The 18,798-nt window shown below is 47.4% G+C and overlaps 1 long non-coding RNA gene across 1 annotated transcript; it reads left to right on the top strand.

Annotated features, from left to right (window-relative positions):
• The first annotated feature begins 15,177 nt into the window (after positions 1-15,177).
• LOC148863532 (uncharacterized) lies at positions 15,178-17,305 on the top strand. Its single transcript, XR_016110629.1, has 3 exons — positions 15,178-15,383; positions 16,760-16,790; positions 16,954-17,305. It is a non-coding gene; the product is annotated as an uncharacterized LOC148863532 (long non-coding RNA).
• The last annotated feature ends 1,493 nt before the right edge of the window (positions 17,306-18,798 follow it).

Here is an 18,798-nt window from a genome sequence, read left to right as displayed (position 1 = left end):
ACGGGTGAGCCCCAGCCTAGATGCTAACTCTTGGGTTGATCCGGGCCCGGTTAGCCCCACTTCTGACCTGGCCCTGACTAAACCCCATTTATATACATACACTAACATGTAATAAAGCGTTCATGAGTTCAATTGAAATTAGTTACTAGTTTCGAGGTGGAGATGGACAGTGTTGCCATGAAAGATTAGGTTAAATGTGACAATGTGTCAAAGTTTGCTCAACATTGCAAGCATTGGATTGGCTCGTGGTTGAAGCTAAGGTTGTAGGTTGATAGTTTCCAGCAGCCTGACCCATAAATTTCCAAGCTTGGGCTGGTATTTGTATGCAATCCCAGCTGGGTCTAAGGCCCTGATCAGGCCTGGTCTCAATGGACTCTGCCTGAAATATGTAGGCCTGGAACCCAATCCAGCCCAGTCCATGATCACCCTTAGTTGAAGCCCCATGTTTTTTAAGAAAATCTTCTATCATTATAAAACCATTTATTTTCTTTGTATTTTTTTAAGAAAAGTCAATGCGTAGATGGTTGATCAAAAATAATTATATGGCATTCTTAGGGCATTTTTAACTTTTCAAGTGTAATTTAATGGTCAATTAATAAACTGGTTAAGGACAGGTACTAGATTGTTACATTTTGAAAGTTAGGGTACTGGATTGTCATGTTTGAAATTTTGGATATTGGATTGTTGCATTATAAAGTTTGATGACCAAATTGTCACTAAAGCCAAAGTATAGGATACTGCTTAGAAATTTTTCCTAAATATTATTAATAATCATAGAAACCCAACCTATGAAGGGTGGAACGAGAATACCTAACCCCCCTGAAAAATGTATACAATGTGTTCAATTGGCTCATAAAAAGCTATATAGGGAACACCCAACAACTATAAACAACAAAGATAAGGAAGCCCTAGACAGTAGGGGTGTCAATTGACCAATTTTAGTATGGATTCAATCCGATTCAAACCTTATCAAATCGGATTTGGACAGTTCATTATAATTATTGGATTGGGCCAATCCAAAATAAATTGGTCCATATTCTTATTGGTTTGAATTAGACATAAACCAAATTTCCAATAATCCGATCATGAGGCCAAACCCTTGTCCAATTTGAAATCAATCAAAACCAAAAAGAGCATAAAATCACTTTTGTGAAGGTACTTTTACGAAAGCACTTTTATGAAAAGTATTTTTGCAAAAGTACTTTTATATAAAATACTTTTACAAAAGCATTTTTACAAAATTACTTTTATGAATGCACTTTTACTGAACTTTTATAAAAGGCTAAAAGCACTTTAATAAAATCACTTTTACAAAAGTACTTTTTATGAAAGCACTTTTTATAAAAGTACTTTTATGAAAACGCTTTTATAAAAGTACTTTTATGAAAACACTTTTATAAAAGTACTTCTACACAAGCACTTTTAGGAAATCACTTTTACAAAAAAACTTTTACGGAAGTACTTTTATGAAAGCACTTTTATAGAACTACTTTTAGAAAATCACTTTTGTGAAAGCACTTTTACAAAAGTACATTTACAAAAATAATTTTATAAAAACATACAAAAGTACTTTTACGAAAGTACGAAAGTACTTTTATAAAAGTAATTTTACAAAAGCACATTTCCAAAGTACTTTTATAAAAGTACTTTCACAAAAGCATTTCTACAAAAGTACTTTTATAAAAATCTATAGAAGTACTTTCAATAAATAAAAGCACTTTTCCGAAATACTTTCGATAAAGTGTTTTTATAAAATCACCTTTACAAAGTACTTTTACAGAAATGCAATTTTATAACTTTTTATATTTCATTCGATTTCCAATCCATTTACATTTTAACGGATTGAATTTGATTTTGTATCCAATTTGGACTGGATTGGATCCAGTGTCTATTTATAAGTGGACTTGCATCGGACTGGATTGGGTTGGACAAAATCCGTCCGATTGACACTTCTATAGACAGTCATTCCTGAAAGCCTTATGCGGAAGAGTATCGCCAGATAGGTAGAGGTCATCTCCACCAGTATCACATCCCTCATATGCCAAAGCATCCGCCATTGAATTGCTTCCCTGTAAGTTGTAACAATGTGACATGGTAAACTGTATCCGTTGTATCATGTTTTTAATTTCATGCAATTCATACCAGAGGGAGCCATATTAACCAAAGCAAGGCTGTATGAGTGGATACTTAAATAGGTAAAGCCCATGGAGCAAGCAAGTTGAAGCCCATGTTTTTAAGCTTTCATATTTGTTACCTGCCCATAATATTTATTTTGAAAAATTAAAGCATACAAAAAACCGTTTGTTGACCACCTCCTATACCCGGGTTTCCCCTAGCTGCACCTGCACCTGCACCATCTATGTTCACCGCTATAGTATTGCAGCACGGGGGAGTCCACCAGACTAGCTTGTATCGAGCACTGTACCTAGGATCAAAGTTAACACCCAAAGCTTTTTTAACTGAATAAACACCTCCCTTAGGGCTGGGGCCTGGGGGTGTGCAAAATTCCGTCAACCATCGTCTTACTTTACCATCACCGTTGAAGCCGAACATGATGATTTACCTTCGAATTTCCTTTTATTTCTTTCATTCCAAACTTCCCACATAACTAGAACTGGTATCGATCTTACCGTTTCAGCCCATGCATCTTTTCTATTACCTGCATAAGAAAACCACCGAGTAACACACTGCCAAAGAGTCTCCGTTTCACACAGAGACAGAGGGAAGATTTTCCTTGCCAAAACCCCTCTGGCTCTGACGAAAACATGATCCCGTGATTCTAACTCCTTAACAAGCAAACTATGGTTCATGTTTTCGACATCAATTGCGTGAGAGAAGAGGGTCCCAGTCCCTAGCCAGTTATCATACCAGAAACTCACATCCCCTCTGCCCTCCAACATCTTTGCATTCTCAATTACAATATATGTCACGCACTCAACAAGTATCTTGGCCTCGAGTCATGTTTCGTCCACGATTTTAGGAGGGTTTATCACGTGATCTTGTCCAACTGGAACACTTTTGGTGTTCTCACGATTAAATCACAACCCAACCATTCTTTCTCGGTTTTGGACGAAAAGCAGATGCTCTCTTTTCTTTGCATGAAAAACAGTGGTGGAGTTACTCTGTTTTAAATAAAAAAAAAAAAAAATCAGGGGCGGAAGGACACCAAATCATCGCCCAAACAGGTAAAATAGCTTTCTCCATCTCTTTTCTGCTTTCTTTGTTCTCAACCTATGTTAAAAAATCTCAAATCGCAATAGGGAGCGGGTGAATGCCACATCATGATTTGCCAGCTACAAGCCATTCTTCCTCTTCAGATTACTAGCATCTCCTCTTCGGGATTCGTTATCTGGGTAACGGATGGCCATGCCAAATCGGCAAATCCATATGTGATATATCTCTCCTCGCTCCTTCCCCTCCCCTGCCTGCCTCTCCATGATTCTCGCTATCGTAAGCTGTACACACCGCATCTTTTTTACCGTACGCTCCTTGTCCGTTATCCCACTGATAGAGTGACAACGAACCGAATTCTATTAGAGCTCCATTTGTGAGGCTCGCGAGTCGGTTGGAATATGTACATATATATATATATATATATATATTTTATATTTAATATATATAATAAAATTATAGAAAAATAATATATATATATATAATAAAAGTATTATAACTATTAATTATTATAATTCTTATTTTTTAAATATAAAATAAAAAATATATATATAATTTTTATTTTTATAATAAAATATAAAACAAGTCGAGATGAGCCGAATTCGAATTTATGAATTTTTTGACCCGAGCTGAGTTCGAACTCAAGGTTCTAACTAGAACCGAATTGAGCTCGAGACTTATAGAATAGTCTCGAGTCGAGCTCGAGCTTGGGACTATTCGACTCGGCTCGGATCCACCTCTACCCATGGGAAATCCACGTAAAGTGTGGCTATGCCGTCTTCCTCTAAGATAATTTAAGGGGTCGGCCCGATACAGCTAACGGCCCAAACCTGTACTGTGCCGTAGGCTAAACTGATCCATGGGTTTAGCCGGGCTATGGAATAGGCCAAAACTATTTATTTAAATTTTTAAAATTCTAATTTTATATGAATTTAATGTATATAATTATTTATGATGGAGCGCGATCCGGCTGGTCTTAGCTGTCCGCTGCCTTGCTTTCGAACGAGGTAGCAGGGATCCTGAAAACGGGAGAGATGGGAAAGCTCCGGGGGGAACCCGGTGTAGAGGCTCCGAAGCTCAAGTTAGAATCTTTCAAAAGCAAGGTAATACCAGATAGCGCAAAGTTTTTGCATACCTCTCTTATCGAGGGGGCAGGGGGCTCTTATAGTCGCTTCGCGTACTCGTCCCGAGGCCCTTGTCAAATCGGGTATGATTACTCTGGCGCTTGTCAACTCGGCTGTCGTCCCTTCTGCTGAGACAGAACCGTCACTGCCTAACTGTCTAACTGGAGATGGCGGCGTCAGTGGCGGTGGCAGGTGGCCGTTTAGAGTGCGGCTGCCAAAACGTCAGATCCCAAGTCAGTCAGGCGTGGCACCCTCGGGCACGGAATTCCCTGGTGCCAGGCATGGTACGATTGTTTGGCTTTGGTGCCTAGAAGATGATGCGAAGTGCTGAGCGAGGTGGTCTTGAGCTCGGAGGTATCCCGAACTGTAACAAGGTGGGTCAGTTCGGCGAAGTGTGTCCCGAGCTGTTACAAGGTGGTAGTTCGGCGAAGTCTATCCCGAGCTGTTACAAGGTGGTAGTTCGGCGAAGTCTATCCCGAGCTGTTAAAAAGGCAGTCAGTTCAGCGAAGTCTACCCCGAGCTGTTACAAGGTGGCAGTTCGGCGAAGCCTACCACGAGCTGTTACAAGATGGTAGTTCGGCAAAGTCTATCCCGAGCTGTTACAAGGTGGTAGTTCGGCGAAGTCTATCCCGAGCTGTTACAAGGTGGTAGTTCGGTGAAGTCTATCCCGAGCTATTAAAAAGGCGGTCAGTTCGGCGAAGTCTACCCCGAGCTGTTACAAGGTGGCAGTTCGGCGAAGCCTACCCCGAGCTGTTACAAGATGGGTTAGTTCGGCGGAGTGTGCCCTTGTTGCCGCCTAGGCTTGACCCCTTTTGTCGAGCCGTCGTTTCTGCCACGTGTCTCATAATAAAGAGGTCGGGCCAAATTTTCCTTTATCAATTGCCCCCCACTCCTTGCGTCGAGGGCCTTGCCATGGTGCGGGGAGTTTTCATGAGGTAGTTGTAGATTTGTCCCGTCCTTCAAACCTTCACTGTACGAGACGCTTTTGCTAGGGTTTTTTCGGTTTTCGAGAAGGCTGGAAACGTGCCTTACTCAAAAACGCTGGTGGTTGTGACCGTGCGTTTTAAATTTCAAACCAACTCGCGCCGCTGGGACGTGACAGCGGGTCATTTCAAAAAGGCACGCCACTGCTGCGCGTACGCCGTCGACTGTCAGGGAGACGTGCGACGCGTCAGATTCGAAGAGACGCGTGTCGAAGCGACGTTGGTTTCAAAAAGTCGTGCTGACGTTTCACTTTTTTTGGAAAGACGTGCGCCAATCACGTCTCGACCTTAAGGGTTGCGCGGTTGGTAAGAACGTGGGCCGTCGGATCACCTTCAGTCTGCACGGTCGATTCTTGGTTACTGTAGCTATAAATAGTGGGGGACCCCGGTTGGTTTGTCACTTCTGCGATTGTCTATCGAGTTCCCGTCCAACCTTCCAACTCGCGTCTCTCTTCTGGCTCGCATCAAGGCTGGTTATACAGTCTTCACGGTTCTTTAGCTTGTTCTTCAAACTTTCCGGTGAGTACTTTCTTGAACCTATCTTTTCCCCAATGTCTAGCTTTGATAGCTCAGACGATTCTTCGAGTAGGGCCGACGTAGGTTCCACCAACCGAGCCGGGTCCCCAGACTGCCTCAGTGACCCCGAGGTGGAGCTTGAAGACTATGAACTAGTGGGCCGAGTTGCTTCGGGCAGTTTGGCGTCTACCTCTCGCCGAGGTCGGATGCTAGACAGGTTTGGTCCTTCGACCATGACGCCTGAGGGGCTTCAATCCATACTTCTGTCCTACAATCTTCCTGGGGGGTACACATATTTCGTTCCTTCGGGTAGCTCGCCGCAGGGTTGCGACTTCCTTTCCATCCCCTCCTCGTCGAAGTCATAAACCACTTCGGTGTCACCATTGGCCAGCTTCATCCGAACTCTATTCGGAACCTAGTGGGGATGATATCCCTTTTTTGCGAGCAGAATTTCCCCTTGGATTTAGAGATATTCTCCTCTATCTTGATGCTCAAGAGACAGGCGGGTCCTCTTCCTGGGGGGAGACGGGCGTACTACCTTACTCCTCGCCAGGGTTTTAAGCTTCTGCACGATCTCCCTAACAAGGTTTCGGCGTGCGAAGTGCACAAGGATGGCCCTTTCAGACCGGGTGGGGTGAGGCCGCTCCCGACTCGGGCGTAACTCATGATAAAGAGACGGTGAAGGGTCTCCGGCAGTGGGCACGGCAAGGCGTAAAGTGCCACCACTACTTAACGGAGGCTAAGCTTTTTACAGCCGGCCTGAGTTCGGGTAGGTTTCTGGCTATGCGGTTTCTTGCTTGCTCTGTTCCTTCATTTTTTCTGATGTCAAACTCGTTCTGCAGGTGTGATGGATGTGGAGAGAACTCGCGGCGGGCGTTTGTTCCAAGCCCCAGACCATACGACAAAGGATCTGCCCAGGGAGCCCGAAGTGACTCCACCGGTGCATGAGACTGCCGGGGCGCCTTTCGCTGAAACCACTCATACGGGCGCTCCTGCGTACTCAAGTGCTCCTCACTCCGGGTTTGCTCATACGCGGGCTGGGCCCTCAGGCTCGAGAGCTCAAGGGGAGTTTAGGAGCGTGTTGATGCCGAACTACGCACTTCAAAAGAGTAGGGATGCTACTTTCCCCGAGGAGGTCGCGGCGTGGACCGATCTTCCCTTGAATCAGGTCGCTTGCCGCGCCGTAACACATGCCATGGTGGTAAGTGAGATGTCGTCTTCCTTTTTTATTCTGTTGCTTCTACTGTTATTTGCTCACTTGTTTCTTTTGGTAGGTGAATTCTTCAATTCATGCCTTGGCTGCCCAAGTGGAGAGGAGCTCGCGTCAGGCGCGAGCTGCTGAGGCTGCTGCTCATGCGGCGGAAGAAGCCTTCCGTGCTGCAGAGGCAAATACCCGGGCTGCTGAGGCGGCTGCTTACGCTGCTGAAAAGGCTGCTCGCATCGCGATGGCCAGACAGGCGAGGTCTTAGCGTGACGCCGAGGCCATGGGGGTAGTTGTCAAGCACATGGCGGACTTAAAGTTGGATTTGCAGCATCAAGTCGAGTATCTTCAGGAGGACATTAGGGAGAGAACACAGATTTTCTCCCAAGGCATTGAAGATGCCAAAAAAAGCCAGTTGAAGACTATATTGCCTCCCCGTGTTTTGACGATCTGATGGTGGACTCTTACAGGAGGGGGTTCAAGTTGAGCCGATGGATGATCCGGAATACATACCCCGACCTCGATGTAAGTGCCATAACCACTTCGCGCATAACACAGGAGATGGCCAATGCTGCCGATGGCGAGCCGGACTCTGAAGGAGAGGCAGGGCCTTCGGGTGTTGTTGAAGTGCCTTCCGATGGCGAAGAAGTTGCTCCGGGCATGTAATTTTTTTTTTTTTGCCAATGTACTGTTTCTTGCAATGGAGTGTCTTTTTCCCCTTGCTCATCTTCCCCGAGCTGTTTCTTTGCTGGGTTTTTAGATTTCCGTGGTCTTTTATGCCGCGAACTGATTTTTTGCCGAGCTGATAATGTGCTGAAGTTCCTCGGCTTGCCTTGTGGCACGGCCTGACTTTGTCCACTTCGATAGGTGGTTTATAGGTAGTATCGCCTCAAGTTCACGATGTTCCACGTTCGGGGTACTCGTTTGCCTTCCAAGGTTTCGAGTTCATACGCGCCCCCGAGCGCTGTTTTTACTTTATAGGGACCTTCCCAATTAGGTCCAAGCTTGCCGACGCCGGGTTCGGGCACCATAATTTTCCGGAGGACCAGGTCGCCGACTCGGAAGCTTCGTCGCTTTACTCTGCTATTGTAGTAGCGGACTACCTCCTGCTGGTATGCCGCTGTTCGGATGTGCGCGAGGTCCCTTACCTCGTCCAGTAGGTCGAGGTTGGTGCGTAACTCGTCTCCGTTCGTCCGATCGTCGTATGATTCTAATCGCAACGTTGGTATTTCGATTTCCGCCGGGATCACCGCTTCAGTGTCGTTGGTGAGATTGAAGGGGGTTTCTCCCGTGGCTGCTTTTTCGGTCGTTCGGTGAGCCCATAAGACACTTGGTAGCTCTTCGGCCCACAATCCCTTAGCTCGATCCAGACGTGCTTTCAGTCCGCGTAGGATGGCTTTGTTCATTACTTCCGTCTGACTGTTTGCCTGTGGGTGCACGACTGACGTGAAATTTTGCCGAATCCCCATGTCCTGGCACCACTCTTGGAACTTGATATCCTCGAACTGTCTGCTGTTGTCGGAAATTAGAACCCGAGGTAATCCGAAGCGACATACTATGTTCTGCAAAAGAAGTTATCTATGTTTCACGCCGTAACAGTTGCCAGAGGTTCGGCTTCTATCCACTTCGTAAAATAATCTACCGCAACAATTAAGAATTTTTGCCCGCCTGTTGCTGGTGGGAATGGCCCGAGGAGGTTGATGCCCCATTGTGCAAAGGGCCACGAGCTGGCGAGGTATTTGAGGTCGGAGGCAGGTTGATGGTGGATGTTAGCGTGCTTCTGACACTTGTCGCATTTTCTGACGAGCTCGACAGCTTCTGCCTTCATCGTTGGCCAATAGTATCCTTGTCGAAGTGCCTTTTGGGCGAGTGCTCTGCCCCCCAAGTGTCCGCCGCACAGGCCTTCATGAGTGTCGCGGAGTACAAACTCGGCTTTGGTAGGTCGCAGGCACCGCAAATAGGGGAGCGTGTACGACCGTCGGTATAACCGTTCGTTTATTATGACATATTTGGCCGCCTGGCGCTGCACCCTTTTGGCGGCATTGCATTCTACAGGGAGGGTTCCATCTATCAGGAAGCTCGCGAGTGGATCGATCCTGCTCAGCACTGCTTCTAAGATGGGAGCGACCTCCTCTGTTCCCCCGAGAATACTAGGCCGAGGTAAGTCCTCTATGTACACGGTTCTCATATTGTTGTGACTCGTGCTGGCTAACCGGGACAGGGCGTCGGCCTCAATGTTTTCAGACCTCGGGATTTGCCTGATGATGTGTGACCGGAAGTTGAGCAGGGCTTCTTTTACTTTGGCCAAATATGCGATCATGGAGAGATCGCGTGCTTCGTACTCGTCGGTAACTTGGTTTACCACGAGCTGAGAATCGCTGCAGATGACCAAGTGTTTTGCCTTTAACTTTCGCGCTAGGTCCAGCCTGGCGATTAGTGCTTCGTACTCTGCCTCGTTGTTGAATGCCGCGAACTCAAAGCGTAGCGCGTACTCTACTTTTGTGCCGCTCGGGCCGCACAAGACTATTCCAGCTCCGCTGCCCTGCCGGTTCAAGGAACCATCCACGTGAAGGATCCAGGGCTCCTCATCCCAATTCGCTCTTCGCCTGATCAGGAGAGATGCCACACTGGATGCTACTTCACGGGGTTCGAACTCTATGGGCTCAGGAGCTCCGGGTTCGCCGCAAATGGGGACCTCGGGCTCGACCTGCGGGGCATCGTGGCTGAAAGTGCACTCGGCGATAAAATCTGCCAAAGCTTGGGCCTTGATAGCGGTTCTCGGTTTGTACTGGAGATCGTACTCGCTGAGTTCGATGGCCCATTTCGTCAGTCGACCGGAGACTTTGGGTTTGAGTAAAACTTGTCTGAGAGGCTTGTCATTTAGGACGATGACTATATGAGCCTAGAAGTACGGGCGGAGTTTCCGAGCTGCTATTACTAGGGCGTATGCTAGTTTTTCTATCTCCGGGTACCTTGCCTCTGCTCCCTGCAAAATCTTACTAACATAATATATGTGTCGTTGGACCCGGTCTGTTTCCTTTATTAGTACCGAACTGACCGCCTCGTCGCTCACCGAGAGGTACAGTTGTAAGACCTCGCCCACCTCGGGCCGGGCTAAGGTTGGTATACTAGCGAGGTAACTTTTTAGTTTGTCGAACGCGAACTGGCAGTCCTGGGTCCATTCGAACCTTTTGCCTTTGACTGCCTTGAAGAAGGGTAGGCAGCGGTCTGCTGACTTGGATAAGAAGCGGCTTAGAGCGGCTATGCGGCCGTTTAGCCTCTGGACCTCTTTTACTTTCCGAGGTGGTTTCATATCTAGAACGGCTTTTACTTTGTCCGAGTTGGCCTCAATACCGCGCCGATTGACAATGTAGCCTAGGAACTTGCCCGAGGTGACGCCGAATATACACTTGTTGGGATTCAACTTCATGCTAAAGTGTCGCAGGATTTGGAAAACAGAATCTAAGTCTTGTATTAACTCTTGTGAAAACTGAGTTTTGACGACCATGTCGTCTACATAGCACTCTATCTTCGTGCCAATCAGGGGCCGAAACAACTTATTTACAAGTCTTTGGAAAGTTGCCCCAGCGTTTTTTAGTCCGAAGGGCATGACTTTGTAGCAATACAGGCCGAACTCGGTAATGAAGCTGGTTTTTTCCTCGTCGGATGGGTCCATCCTAACTTGGTTGTAGCCCGAGTAGGCGTCCAGGAAGCTTAGCAACTCGTTTCCCGAGGTCCCGTCCACTAGGCGGTCAATTATGGGGAGGGGGAAGCAGTCTTTCGGGCAAGCTCGGTTCAGGTCGGTATAGTCGACGCACATGCGCCACTTGCCGTTTGCCTTTTTTACCAACACCGGGTTGGCCACCCAGCTCGGGTAGTGGACTTCCCTTATGAAGTTTGCTGCGAGGAGCTTCTCAACCTCCTCGTCGACCGCTCTCCAGCGTTCTGGGGCTAAGTTGCGTTTCTTCTGTCTAACGGGTCTGACTACAGGGTCAGTATTAAGCTTGTGAGTTATCAGTCCGGGGCTAATGCCGGGCATGTCGGCCGCGGACTAGGCAAAAATATCTAAATTTTGGAGTAAAAAACTTACCAGTTCGGCTCGTAGGGGATATTCGATGGAAGCTCCGATGCTTAGTGTGTGAGCTGGGTCCGTAGCTGAAGCCTGGATTGCGACTGTTTCCTCCGTGGGCGAATCTCGCTCCTCACCTTGCTCCACCGGCCGCTCTAGCTCGAGGTCGTCGGCTGTCTTGGTTTTTCCCTTTAGGGCGGCAACGTAGCACTTGCGGGACTCGAGCTGGTCGCCCCGCGCTACCCCTATACCAAAGTCCGTAGGGAACTTCATGGCCAAATAGTAGGTGGAGACCGCTGTCCGTAGGACATGCGTGATCAGCCGCCCTATTATGGCATTGTATGGGGAGGGGGTCGCGACTACCAGGAAATCATGGTTGAGTCTGACCGCACAAGGCCATGTGCCGACTTCGACATGGACAGTTATTTTCCCGAGGGGCCTAACTTCCTCTCCGTTGAAACCTACCAGAGGAGTGTTCGCGGGCTTCAGCTCGCTCCTCTTTAACTGCAGCTGGTCAAATGCCGATTTGAAGAAGATGTCCACTGAGCTGCCCGAATCTACGAGCACGCGCCTGACCTCGAAATCGCTAATCCTTAGCTTAATGACAAGCGCGTCATCATGGGGGTAGTGGACTCCTCGCGCGTCGTCCTCCGTGAAAAAGATTGGCTCTTCGGTCTTTGGCCTCTTTGGGGGGTTCCTTTCTTCGAGGGCCACTTCGCGAACTGAAGTCCGGGCTGCTGCCGAGGTACACCCCGCTACTACAGATCCTCCCACTATTACATGGATGGTTCCCCGAACTGGCCTCTCTTCCGGAGGCTGCTTCTGCAACGGTTTGGCAGGTTTGTTGCTAGACTCGGGCGCATCCTTTTCTTGCTCCCCTTGCCGACCTGCTTTATTGTTATTGTTGTGCTGTACAAAATTTCTCAAATATCCGCGACGGATGAGTCCCTCTATCTCGTTGCGGAGGTTATTACACTGTTCGGTGCTATGACCATGGTCTCGATGGAAACTACAATACAAATTCTTGTTTCTATCGTTCGGATTTCCCTTCAGGCGAGGTGGCCACTTAACGTACGGAGCGTCTTTGATCGTCATTAAGATCTCTGTCTGCCTCGTGTTCAACGGCGTGTAGTCCGTCCGAACTGCTAAGGGGGCCCGGAAGGACTGGTTCGGCTTCGGCTCCCGGGTCGGGTTTTTTCTACTCACCGGGTTGGAGAGCTCGCCTTCTCTCTTTCTATTCTCGTTCCCGCCTTCGGTTCGTTGGTTGATCTCTTCCTCAGTCCTCATGAACTTATCCGCGAGTTTGAGGAATTCGGCCACGGTCGCGGGCTGGTTGGCCACCATGTGCCATTTGAACTCTTTGTGCGTCACCCCTCTTTTGGCCGCCGCGAGCTGCACTGCGGGGTCCAACCGTGGTATTTGCAAGCATGCCTCGTTGAACCGCTTGATGTAGCCCCGAATAGACTCTCATTCTCTTTGGACCATTCCGAAGATGCTTTCCTCTATTCTGGGGCACTGTCGGCTGGTGACGAAGTGTGTGGTGAAGACTTGTACGAACTGGGCCCAGCACTTTATCGACCCGGGGGCCAGGTTCCTGTACCAAGTGCGGGCTACCCCCCTGAGGGTGGTGGTGCATTTGCGACTGAAAGGCGTCAACATGGTCGTTGGGGTCGAAGGACCCGTCGTAATTGTCCAGAGGTGGGAGTTTGAAGTCTCTGGGTAAGGGGACCGCCAGGAGTTCCGATGCGAGGGGGGAAGGAACAGAGAGAGCCGGGGTAGCTCCTACCTCGTCCGAGCTCGTGGCTTTGCCTCTGACTTCTGACAAGGCGCGGGTGGCGGTCTGGCGGCTTCACCGGCGCCTTCGCCGTTGAGCGGGCCTTGTGCTGGTGCTGCTGGCCTCCATGTTACCGACCTCGATGGGCCCGGAGTGCTGGTAGTCCGCCGCCAGGGCGCTGAATCGATTTTCGGTGAGCAGGAGCTCGGGCTTGGAGCACCGGGGTGCCGACCTCGCGGGCGAGGTTCCCGACCCACCCGCGGGTTGCGAGGCGGGGACGACATTTCTCTCTCTTTGGCTTGGGGACGAGGCCTAGCTGTTGGGGTGGTTTTGGGGCCGGGAGGCCTTCGCCTGGCGGGGGCGCCCATCCTGCGGGGAGGCCTTGACCGGCCTCGGAGTGGGGTGGCGAGGTGGAAGTAGTGGTTGGTTCAGTGGCAGTTGGGGGAACTGCTGTTGGTAGTGATACTGGGAGATGTTGTGCAGCACTTGGTGCTGGTGAAGCTGGTGTTGCTGGAACTGTTGCATTTGGGCTTGCATTGCCCGCATGCACTGCACCAGGTCCTCCAACCGGCCTTGGCTAGCTGTCAGGGGGACGGCGGTTGGTTCAGTGAAAGTTGTCTCAATGGGGAGATGAAAGGGGACGTTTGTGGTAGGAGGGTTTACGGGTGCCACTGCTTGTGGCGTGTTCAGGATGGGGATCCCATCCGCCGAAAGGGGGATGGTGAACTGTCCAACGCACACTACGGGAACCTGAAGTTGCTCCCCGGTGGCGTTTGTCTCCGTGCCGCGTCCGGTGTTGCTGGAGGAGGCCATGAGTATTGGGATTTTTAAAGAAGAAAGGGGGTATCGAAGTTTGGAGGGAGGCTTTTTGAAGCGTTTCCCACAGACGACGCCAATTGATGGAGCGCGATCCGGCTGGTCTTAGCTGTCCGCTGCCTTGCTTTCAAACGAGGTAGCAGGGATCCTGAAACGGGAGAGATGGGAAAGCTCCGGGGGGAACCCGGTGTAGAGGCTCCGAAGCTCAAGTTAGGATCTTTCAAAAGCAAGGTAATACCAGATAGCGCAAAGTTTTTGCATACCTCTCTTATCGGTATCGAAGTTTGGAGGGAGGCTTTTTGAAGCGTTTCCCACAGACGACGCCAATTGATGGAGCGCGATCCGGCTGGTCTTAGCTGTCCGCTGCCTTGCTTTCAAACGAGGTAGCAGGGATCCTGAAACGGGAGAGATGGGAAAGCTCCGGGGGGAACCTGGTGTAGAGGCTCCGAAGCTCAAGTTAGGATCTTTCAAAAGCAAGGTAATACCAGATAGCGCAAAGTTTTTGCATACCTCTCTTATCGGGGGGGGCAGGGGGCTCTTATAGTTGCTTCGCGTACTCGTCCCGAGGCCCTTGTCAGATCGGGTATGATTACTCTGGCGCTTGTCAACTCGGCTGTCGTCCCTTCTGCTGAGACAGAATCGTCACTGCCTAACTGTCTAACTGGAGATGGCGGCGTCAGTGGCGGTGGCAGGTGGCCGTTTAGAGTGCGGCTGCCAAAACGTCAGATCCCAAGTCAGTCAGGCGTGGCACCCTCGGGCACGGAATTCCCTGGTGCCAGGCATGGTACGACTTGTTTGGCTTTGGTGCCTAGAAGATGATGCGAAGTGCTGAGCGAGGTGGTCTTGAGCTCGGAGGTATCCCGAACTGTAACAAGGTGGGTCAGTTCGGCGAAGTGTGTCCCGAGCTGTTACAAGGTGGTAGTTCGGCGAAGTCTATCCCGAGCTGTTACAAGGTGGTAGTTCGGCGAAGTCTATCCCGAGCTGTTAAAAAGGCGGTCAGTTCGGCGAAGTCTACCTCGAGCTGTTACAAGGTGGTAGTTCGGCGAAGCCTACCCCGAGCTGTTACAAGATGGTAGTTCAGCGAAGTCTATCCCGAGCTGTTAAAAAGGTGGTCAGTTCGGCGAAGTCTACCCCGAGCTGTTACAAGGTGGCAGTTCGGCGAAGCCTACCCCGAGCTATTACAAGATGGGTTAGTTCAGCGGAGTGTGCCCTTGTTGCCGCCTAGGCTTGACCCCTTTTACCGAGCCGTCGTTTCTGCCACGTGTCTCATAATAAAGAGGTCGGGCCAAATTTTCCTTTATCAATTTTTATATACAATCATTAAATAAATTAATATAATAAAGTTAAAAATAAATATTTATTTTATTAATATATTATCTATATATATACTTATTACGGAATGGGTGGTTTCTCTTTAGGCTAAATGGAATCTACTCGTGCGTGCGAGGAGATTAGCGCTATCACGTGCAGATATTTTGTACGTGTAAAAAACATCTATTTGTTCGACCAAGGGTTTGGTTCACGAGACCTTCGAGTCAGGAGAGCTTCGAGGGAAGAACGGGAGAACGGCGAGCGTCGAGGAAGAAATCCAACGGCGAACTTCGAGGAAGAAATCGAGGAAGACCATCTCGTTTCAGCTGTGCCTCCCGTAGAAAACCCTACTGCTCTTTGATTCGCTGTTACTGCAACCCCTGTAAGATTTCTAGAGACGGATCTGTTCCCTTCCAAGGTATGTGGTTTTAAAATTTTCTTTCATTGCATTCGTTTTGGTTTTTCCTCGTTCTTCAAAATATAGGGGTTTTCAACCTCAATGTTCTATTGTATTTGTTCTCATTGTTTTCTCTTTCTCGGTTTTCGTTGTAACTAATTTGCTCATCTTCTGTTCTCAGAAGATCATTGAGAGAAATAGGAAGTAATTGATTGAGAGAAAAAATGTGGAAAAAAAAGAGATAAAATAGGAATGAATATAAAATCTTTTCTTATATAACAGATTTTTTTCCTTGCATCTTGTCTGAAATTTTGAAATTCATACAGTTTCTTTTTCTTAAAAAAATCGTTTTGAAGGAGGCCAAAACCTATATCCAAACCAAAATTAACTACTCTGGTTGCAGATCATGATTACAAGTAGATCCATCAGAGTTAAGGCTCAATACCTATAGGCTTTTTCCTAAGATGTCCAATTTTGATTCCTATGAATAATCTTGAAAAGGGCTCTTCTGTTTGAGATGATGCCCCCATTATTTGGACTTTCGTTTTGGCTTTCATTTTAGCCCAAATTCAGCTCTTTATAAGCTTGGAGAGTCATCCTTTTGGCTTTCATTTTAGTCATTCTGTTTGTAAGGCATTATGAGACTATAAGTAGAACTACTGTTCTCCCTCGGCTACCTGAAATGATCAAAACACATTAGAAGGATGTTTCATTCCTTCACTGTCTGAAAATTTGTTCCAGGTGTCCAACGCCTAATACAACTTCAACAACTTAGGTACAGATTCAAAACAAGAAATACAAGCTTCATGGGCGCCCCACAAACGCCCTACATGCGCATCTCAGCGTGCGTACATTTACCATACTAATCAAATGGGGATGTTCCTCCCAATAACTAGGGTGGGAGGTGCATACTATCAGTCGCCAATCTGAGCATTATTCTCGACTTCTATTACGCCTTGCTCACTGCGACATGTAATTGAGACTGAAAAGTCGAATTTCTACTTGCTGGACTAATAGAAGAAATTATATAACTAATTGTCAATTATTAATTGTGGTGTGGAGAAGGATGGCCTTCCCTTCTCTTCAATCTTTACCACAAGTCCACAACTATTTCTTTATTTTATCCCCTCGCTGAGGAGAGAAAAAGACACTTACCAATTCCAAGTCCACTCTAAGTCATCTCTCTCTCTCTCTCAATGAATACGAAGAAATTAATCTATAGAAATCTGCCTAAGTTTTCTATTTACAATTAAGCACAGTTTACAATCTATAAAAATCTTTCCCTTTTAATTGCTTCTTCCTTATCACTGCGTTCATGAATGGAGTTCTGAAGTTAAACAGCAACTGCTAACTCACCTATTATTACATTTTTATTCCCTTGCGTGACGTTTGGACAGGTAGCAGAGATTGTTAGTGACGACCAAACCTGTAAGTACTGCAATCAAGATCTTCTTTATGGTTCTTTTATTTTTCTTTCTTTTTTGTTTATTCTCATCAAGTATTTCTGAATCTCCATTCTCTGCAAATTAAAGATATTACAGTCCATTGAGTTGTAGGGGGTCTTGACTCGTTTGGCCATCCATTGATGCAGCTTCTATTGATGGCGCATTGAGTTACATTTCGCTCCTACCTTGTGCATTGTCATGTATCTATTCATGCGCTTACCGGATCAGGTTGAGGATAAAATCTAATGGGCTTGTGGAGTCTCTCGCCTCAGATTGGATTTGTTCACAGTTTTTTTTTGTGAAATTTTGCTTGTTTGGGTTATGGTTGAGCTGGCCATGGAGATCTTTGACGACAAACGAATCGTTGTTGCAAATCGGCGGTGAGAGAATAACTTTAGGCACATCGAGATCTTTGATGTAGATCTAGAGTCGTTTTGTAGGGTAACAGAGACTGTAAATCTTTAATTTCACCACTACAATCCTTTTTTCTCCTTGAAATCAAGTTTTCTCGGATACCACTGATTCTGAGGTGTGTCGGCTTAAGGGGACTCAATCGTTCTGCATCTCGAACTTCTAACTTCTTCGGTGAGGGAGCTGAGGATGCTCCAGCTTAATGGATCATTCCCTTTGTGTTTTCTCGACGGTGACCTGATCGCATTCAACCACAGCTTCGATGTGAATGCTGACATAAAGATAGTGAGATTGGACGACTCCAGGAGACACCGAATCGTGCTTTACACTCCGTGGAATCAGATGGAGAAGAACGTCTAGTCGTCGGACGGGATTGCGGGAATCACCTTCAATCCAAAAGATATGGATGATCGGGAAGATATTCCTGTTGAAGTGAAAATTCTAACAAGAGAGGAAACGGGCAACAATGCATTTCTGTTGTGTTCACCTGACGACAAGTTCGTTGTGTTTAGGTCTGGGAGATTCGTCCAACTGGTCGCCAGATGGGAAATTGATAGCCTTCTCGTCCAATTGGCACAATCCTAGCAACGTGGAGGCCTTCAGCATATACCTTATCCATCCGAATGGAATGGAACTCAGACGAGTCTACGTGGCAGGGGCAAAGGGATCAATAGAGGCAGACAAGGAGAGGATCGATCACATCTGCTTCAGCCTGGACTCCTCATGGCTAGTATTATAGCCAATTTGGGCGGCGTATTGGCAGAGCCAGTGTCCATGCCAAATCAATTTCAACCATACAGTGATCTATACGTGGTGAGATTGGATGGAAGTGGGTTGAAGAGGCTGATGTGGAATGGGTATGAGGATGGAACCCCAACCTAGAATTCGACGACGGGGAGATGGATGTGGGTCGACTGTCAGTGGAGACTATGGTGGGAGGTAGGCTCATGGGTTAATTTGATGAACCGCTTTGGATTTCTTGCAATATGTGAGAGATAATTGATTCTGTAAAGCTCAAGACTTTGTTTATGGCATCATTTCGGAGAAGGGGAAGCTTGTGAGCGGAGCCTTCGACAATCTTCGCGCCTTGGCTTACAGGACAAGATGACAGCGAAGGGGATTGCGACTTGGCTTGCCATCATTTACAAGGAAGAGGCATTGTCCAGGAAGCTTCACCTTGAGAACTGCCCTCCTGTGTCATCAATAGTGGGGAGTGGATCTTTTGCCATTAGCGACATCAATGAGTATAATGTTGAAGGGGTTGAGAATGATCCAAATGTTGAACTAGAGGAGTGCAAGCCTCACGATGTGAATTTGTTTAATTTGGTCAGCCAAGGATATACTTATGGTTCCTCTGCCGTGGAGTTGCTGAGACAGGGCTATTTTAGATTCGCATTAATGGTAAAAGGGTAAAATAGGTATTTTGAAAAAAACAATAATCTCTTTAACGGAAGGGAAGTATTTGTTGATTTTTTCAAAAATAAAGGGGAGATTTTTGCTAAAGTGAAACTATAGAGGAGGTTTTTATGATTGCTAGAAACTTTAGAGGAGGTTTTTATATTTTACCCATTTTTTGGTAA

Source organism: Nelumbo lutea, chromosome 3 (genome assembly GCF_056320005.1).
Source record: "Nelumbo lutea isolate HS-2025 chromosome 3, American lotus-T2T, whole genome shotgun sequence".
In the NCBI taxonomy this organism is placed as follows: domain Eukaryota; kingdom Viridiplantae; phylum Streptophyta; class Magnoliopsida; order Proteales; family Nelumbonaceae; genus Nelumbo; species Nelumbo lutea.
The sequence above is the reverse complement of the archived record's forward strand: the minus strand, read 5'-3'. Positions and strand labels throughout refer to the sequence as shown.